Genomic DNA, 8,065 nt, shown 5'->3' with positions numbered 1-8,065 from the left:
GCGTAGGTCTTGGCCAGCGCGTGGAGCACACGCACCTCTACCGAAGGTACTGTGCTTCGATGTCGTCCACGTCGGCGCTAACGAATTTTCTGGCCAACTTTCGGGCGACCCAGATTGGCGCGTGGCCGTCCCAGCCGCTGCCCAATGGTGATGCGTGGGGGTACCCGAGGTCCCTCATTATGTTTTTCGATGTCCTAAATTTGTTTATGACGTCTGTTTCTTGAAATTCAATCGTTATGATAAAGTTTGATTAATTGGACCCTTTATGTGCTTATGTGCAATTATTTATGGCATTTTCGTCCTCTCTTGTTTGCACTGCTCTTCGGCGGTGAAGTATCTGTGAGTGGACCCTTTTTAAAAATGCATATTTTACTATTAGAAATGCATACATGAAAAACATAATTTTATGTCTATGTTTTATGAAACGTTTATGAGTAAATTGGTTTTACGTTTATGAATTATCATGCTTATTCGACTTTACGTCCTTTGGGGTATATATGGTTGATGACTATATGCCTACTTATGAACATGGTTTTACGATATGAAGTTTTAGTTACTGAGATTCGATTTGAGATATATATTAGAAATATTATGTTAATGCTTTGATGTGCTTACTTAATGGTCATTCTTATGATTTGCCTACGGGGAATGGTTCTATTTACAGGCGAATGAAATCATTAATTGGCTTCGGTCGGGTGATGTAGGGTTTACGGGAGAATGATACTGCCAACGAGCTAATGGTCCTGCCTACGGGCGAATGAAATCATTAATTGGATTCGGTCGAGTGATGTAGGGCCTACGGGCGAATGATACTGCCTATGAGCGAATGTTACTTATATATTGGCTTCGGTCAGGTGATGTAAGAGCCTTCGGGCGAATGATACTGCCTACGGATGAATGCAGGCCTACGGGCGAATGAAGTGTTCTATATGCCTTCAGGCAGGAGATAATACCACTACTTAGCTCACTATATATCATATATGTTTTATATGTTTTATCAAAGGTTTTATGGCATGCTAATATTTTTGGAAACCTATTACATATTATGCTATTGAGTTTTCATCAACTTTAGGGGTTAGTATGTTGTTGAATAACTATTTTAGTATTACTTATTTATCAACTTGGTCCATCCATGTTTTGTTCTGAGCCCCCCCTCAGGACTTAGAATCGAGGTGTACAATCCCAACGTCAAGGCACTCCCGCATCAGCATCTTTGAGTCCTCTCGGTGTAGGACCCATCCTTTTGTTCATTCAATTTTACATTATTTCCTTTATAGTGTCTCAGATTTAGTTGTATGCTCTGAATATGTTCCTGTAGACATCGAAATTTCGGTGAAAGCAAATGTTCACCAACGCATTTAAATTTTGACGTATCAGGGCATACATGGCATATGCCACGTGTCGTACAAATTGTACACATGGCGTGTGACTCAACAAAATAGGAAGAAATACCCTTGGAGGATTAAACAAGTTTTTCTTCTCATTTTGGGCAATGACAAGGCAAGCATCATTTCAATCCATTACTGATCAAAGCAAGTTCTTCTCATTTGGGCAATGACAAAGCATGCACATTTTAAGTTTAAAATTGTATTAAGTGGGAAATTAGGCCATAAATTAGACCACTTCAATTTCAATATTGCATTAAGTGGGAAAATTAGGTAATGGTGCTTGGGTGGGAAACTTTTGTGGTGATGATTCATTCTCAAAAGCCTATAAATAGGTTTCTCCATCAAGGTATCAAACATCAAGGAATTCATAAATACATTTCTCTACTCCCAAATTGGAAGAGAATTCCTGAAATCCTTGAAGCTTTGAAACTCTAAAGCTTTCAAGCATCCAACCTTCAAGATCAAGCCCAACGGCCCATGAAGAAACCATCCATACATAACTGTTCATCCTAAAGATCAAGCCCCGACGGCCTTTTGGATCAACAACCCATTCACAAATCTACACAACTGTTCATTCCTAGATCAAGCCTCGATGGCCCTTGGATCAACAGTTCATCCACAAATCTGCACAACTGTTCATTCCTAGATCAAGCCTCATCCACAAATCTGCACAACTGTTCATTCCTAGATCAAGCCTCGATGGCCCTTGGATCAACAGTTCATCCACAAATCTGCACAACTGTTCATTCCTAGATCAAGCCTCGACAACCCTTGGATCAACAGCCCACCCACAAATCTACACCCACGTGTTCTTGTTTCAAGAAATTTCCGTGTTCACAGTTCCATAATTGCATAAGCATTGTATTTAAATCTATAAGTTTTATTTATATTCGTATTTCTTCATTTTTCTCATGCATGTTAGTGTGGTTTTGTCACCTTCGGGTATCGGCCAACACGTGCTTACCCTGGTGTTTGGAGGATATCAAGGTCGGGCGTGTCAGAAATTTCATGATATGGTTTGGTAATGATACAATTACCACGGTATTACTGTACCGTACCAAAAATATAATATAATATATAATTTATAAATTATATAATATTGTTGTGGTCTATTTTATCTAACAATATTTAGGGTGGCTGGCGGCAAGGAGAAGAGAGAAAAGAGAGATGTGTTAGTAGAATTGTAGGGGAATGTGTGTTGTTATCCCTCCTACATTGTGCCTTTATTTATAGTAGTAAAGGAGAGAAGATATTCCTTCATCCCCAAGGAATACAAGATACAGTAGGAAAGGATAACCATAATCAAATCTAATCTAGGATTTACACAATCACAATTCAACTAGGAATGTTTACAACGCTCCCCCTTGAGTGTGTAAATACTCAAGGTAGATTTAGCATCATGCAGAAGTTGAGGAAGTTGACTCGTCGACACTGATTCCAAGGAGCAACGCTTATTCTCAATAAGGTAGGAACTTGCATAAGTAGTAAGTCTTACTAAAAAACCCTAAGGCTATGGCAAAAACCCGAGTAGGGACAAAATCCATAGTCTAAGGAAAAATGCGTGAGAAATGAAAAGTAAAAAAAAACGTCTACAGGACGTCATCAGGGATATGACCAGCCCAAGGTGGGTGCCTCGTTAAAACCTAGTTAGGTAGCAAAAACCCAGTGGGAAAAATGCTCCTAATCATAGGGAAAAAGAGTACATTAAGATCAAGGAGGTATCTACAGGATACTCCCCCTGAGTTTGACATAATTCCAAAGAGAAATAGCAAAGTTACAACTCAGAAAGTTTACGCATACCAATTCCATGAACAAGCTTCTGAAACGTCGTCTTCGGCAGTGATTTGGTGAAGAGGTCGGCCAGATTGTCTTGTGAACGGATTTGTGTGACTTCAATCTTTTGGTTCTCTTGTTGTTGATGTGTAAAGAAAAACTTCGGCGCAATGTGCTTGGTGTTGTCTTCTTTAATGTAACCCTTCTTGAGCTGTTCGATGCAAGCTGCGTTATCTTCAAAGATCGTCGTTGGGACATCAACAGCGAGATAAACATCGTATGAGCTTCGAATATGGCCCACTACAGCTCTCAACCAAAAGCATTCCCGAGCTCCTTCATGTAAGGCGAGAATTTCAACATGGTTAGACGAAGTGGCAACTAAGGTCTATTTAGTTTACCTCCAAGAGATTGCGGTGCCTCCAATGGTAAAGACATAACCCGTTTGAGAACGCGCCTTGTACGGATCAGATAAGTATCCTGCGTCGGCATAACCAACAAGGCGAGAATTGACTCAAGAAGCGTATGGTGCGGCATCATTCGAGGATTCGTAGGGATAGAACAAACCCAAATCCGTAGTACCCTTAAGGTAACGGAAGATGTCTTTCACGCCAGTCTAGTGTCTGCGTGTAGATGCATTACTGTATCTTGCTAAAAGATTAACAGCGAATGAGATATCGGGTCTAGTGCATTGAGCTAAATACAATAAAGCACATATCGTACTTAGATAAGGAACTTCAGGCTCCAAAATCTCTTCATCATCCTCATTCGGACGAAAAGGATCTTGTTTTGCATCTAGCATGCGAACGACCATAGGAGTACTCAAAGACTTCGCTTTATCCTCATTAAAGCGGCGCAACACCTTCTGGGTGTAGCTCAATTGATGTACTAGGATTCCATCCGAACAATGCTCTATCTTGAGACCAAGATAGTATCGAGTCTTACGATTCAATGTCATCACTTAACATGATCTCAGTAGTTACTATAAATGTTATTGCATCTTCGACAATCATCTCATTTCTACGCCACACATCATCTAAGCTAGCATAATAGACCGAAATCTCACGATTCTCGAGAGAAGGATTCGTCTATTCAAGGATGCTTCCATAATCTAGAATTTCCTCATGAGTTGGATAGAATGAGTAAGCGATAGTCGGATTCACGGTAGGTTCTTTAGGACTTTGTGTCGTGGTTTTCCTCTTCCGGGGGTGTGAATCCTTTGAACCAAGGGGTCTGCCATGCTAGGTTTCCAATCGCAATTTTTTTTTTCAATTCAAATATAACTCAATTATATGCATATGAAAAACAATAATTTCAATGCATGTACAAATATATTTGATGCAATTCATAGCAAATATCAAATGCACATAATTTCAACAATTATGGTTATGAGGCATACACAATTTATGTAGAATCTAAAATACGTAAAACGTAAAGTTGGGTCATACATCATGGTGAATGTTCATGCTATCAGGGCTGCAAAAATATTGAGATAAAAACCATTGTTTTGAAAGAACCTGATTGCGTGATGATATGCATGAATTGGTTTGATGTAGAAAAATTCTCTAACGTTAAATTCCTAAGTGCAGCGGTAGGAGCGTGCTGATAACGTGTTGTGGTCTATTTTATCTGACAATATTTAGGGTGGCCGACGGCAAGGAGAGGAGATAAAAGAGAGATGTGTTTGTAGAATTGTAGGGGAATGTGTGTTGTTATCCATTCTGCATTGTGCCTTTATTTATAGTAGTAAAGGAGAGAAGATATTCCTTCATCCCCAAGGAATACAAGATACAATAGGAAAGAATAACTAGAATCAAATCTAATCTAGGATTTACACAATCACAATTAAATTAGGAATGTTTACAACAAATGTATGATTTTATAACACATATTTATAATATTCCAATAATTTGAAAATAAAACCCTACTTATATTAGCATTGTTGTTGGTGAATTTGATCTCTTAAGTTGGTGGAAATCAAATACAAAAGAGTTCCCAATTCTTTCACAAATAGCCAAGGATATCTTTGCAATCTCCACTTCTATCATTGCTAGTGAAAATGCATTTAGCCTAGGGAGGAGGGTTGTGGACCCTTTTAGGGCATGCCTGACTCCGAAAATGATAGAGGCACTAGTGTGTACTAATGATTGACTTAGGGCAGATGAAGTGAACTTGAACAAGGAACCAACGGAAGATATGCTTCAATTTTACAAGGAAATGGAAGAAGTGAAAACAAATAAGATATGCTTTAAACTTTTTAGTAAATTTGTTATTAAATGGTTTTCAACTTTAATTCTTCTTGCTACTAATATGTTTTCTTTGTTTGTAATGTAGGTTTGACACAAGCTCAATCTTCTACAAGTTCAATGTCACCTCCAAAAGCTTCGGCATCTCAAACTTGAATAATTGATCAATGAATTTTACTTTTTGAAGTTTAGTTCCAATTTTCATTTGGTTTGAAACTTTAACTTTTAGTTGGATTGTTAACTTCTACTTGTTTTGGTTCGTAACTTCTATTTGGATTGTAAACTTAATTTTCATCATGAATCTTGATGCATAATTTGAATTATTGTGTGTGAATTGGGAATAATAAATAATAGATGAATTTAGGCTACAATGTATGAGATAAAGGTACAAAAAAAAAAGTTTTTCCCTTGAATTGGGTTAAAAAAACATAAACATATTTTGTCCCAAAACAAAGTGGCAATTACCATTGTCATACTATGCCAACCAAATTATTTGGCAATACTGAACTTTGGTATATCGAAAGTTTGGTACGGTAATGTTAATAGATTTTGCCAAATCAAAAGTTTGGTATGGTAATTGGTACGAGAATTTTGGTACGATAACTGTATCGAACCCACCCCTAGCTGTAATCGGTTTACGAATTCAAATCTTGTATTTGAGTCTAAATATGAAGCCAATCATTTCCAATTTACGGGAGACAAAATTTATAATTATTTTTTCGGAAATAAGATTTAAATTTGGTTTTCAATATGAAATTTGAGTTAAGAAGGACCCTATGCCAACGAGAAAGATATTATTCATCCAAGAAAAATAAGATTTGAATTTTGAGCACAATAATTTTCAATGCTCATAGTCAAAACTCAAAATTTAAGTTTTAAAAATTCAATGTTTTCTTCTCTAACGCAAAGACTTAAATCTTAAAATTCAAAATATAAGAACATAGGTTTAAGAATACAAGTCCTTGCATGGAAGAAGAAAAACAAAAATTTCAAACTCAACACCTTTTTGGGACTCAAATATAAGAAAATAGGTTTAAGATTTGAGTCTTTGCATTGGAGATGGTCTTTTTACTTTTTTTTTTCTCTCTTATTTTCTTTTTGATTAAATTCTTCCCAAGTTTTTTTTTTTTTTTTTTTTTTTTTGTGAGTTTGATTCCTGTAGGGGACCGGATTGTCTAAGGCTAATCCCCTTAAGACGATTATTTTAGTGGTGCAAATTTAATAGTTACAACCAATTATTAAGAATGAAACTATTAGCTAGTCCACATAGAATAGGCTAGACAGATCAAGAAAGATATATAGAATATTGACTTGTATAAATTTGTGTGAAGAAATTACATAATTTCATATATAAATCAGTTCTTGATAAAATATTCCTCTTGTTAATGTTTGAAGAGGTTCAAAGTGAAAATCTCCCCTCCCTTGTTAATATAATAAAGTTAATATGATATATTTATATTTAATGGTAAGAGAATAAATTAGTTTTAAATCGTCATCAATAAGATTTTTCATTGTGAAGAGGAATGCCACTATCTTTATCTTTATGTTTAAAGTAATACAATTTGTTTCTTAAAAAATGGCTATAAAGACTTATGATTCCATTGGTTAAAAACGTTAAGCCATGTGTTTAAACATTTTAAGTTCGACATTCTCTTTCTCAGTATTGCAAGTATAAAAATATACGGTTAAACAGCTTTTGTGAGTGGTACATGGGTGAGTGATGTCGATTTACCTTACTTGTAATAATAACATGGATCTATAATTGCATGTACATTCTTAACCACTACTCAACGCACACTCATTCATCATAATTGGGTAATCCATGACACTTTTAAAATGAATGAGTGGGGGATTATTTTGAAAGGGACAAGTCCGTTCAAGTTGATTATTCAAGATACCAAAGTGGAAAAGTACCAAACTGAAATCCCAAGCCATGACATGGACAAGTTGGAGTATTAGGAATTATGGAGTGGGGCCCACTCGGACTGTAGCAATAAATGACGATTCACACTCAGATTACTCTATTACCGGCCTTTGGTTGGTCAAAACTCAAAAACCTACATACCCTCCTTGAATATGTGTGGCTCTCTCGTGCTGGACATCTGTGTGGCTAATCACCTTAAATATCTTATTCGTATGTCATTTTCTCACACCAGAGTCTCATTCTCTCCCTTTCAAGGTTTTGATGGAGAAATTTTTAGTTGTGACGGGAATACGGATGGTACATCATGTGTTTTTATGTAAATGGTGAGAAATTTTTTTTTTAAGTTATTAACTTTTTACAAGGTTCTAAAAGACGCTAGACGCTAGTCGGGCAGCGGGTTGGGGCCTAGCGCCTAGGCGGCTAGGCGTGGCTTAAGCAGACGCCTAGGCGGCTAGGCGTGGCTTAAGCAGACGCCTAGACGGATTTAAGTAAATCTATTATATTTCATGTAAATAAGTGTCTGTTTCTACTTAATATATATATATATAATTTCATCATAAACTACAAAACAGAATGACATATATATTATGAAGTATTAGAACATAATGAAAACATGGAGAACAAGCCTATAATGTGTGCTCATTTAAGTATTCAACAAGTCTCTTACAATTTATTAAAAAAATAAAATTTAAAATGAAAGTTATCTATTTTCTGTCTAAATGAGTTGCAACCTAGGC

The sequence above is a fragment of the Malus domestica genome, chromosome 07 (genome assembly GCF_042453785.1).
Source record: "Malus domestica chromosome 07, GDT2T_hap1".
Lineage (NCBI taxonomy): Eukaryota > Viridiplantae > Streptophyta > Magnoliopsida > Rosales > Rosaceae > Malus > Malus domestica.
This window is presented reverse-complemented; position numbering follows the sequence as displayed.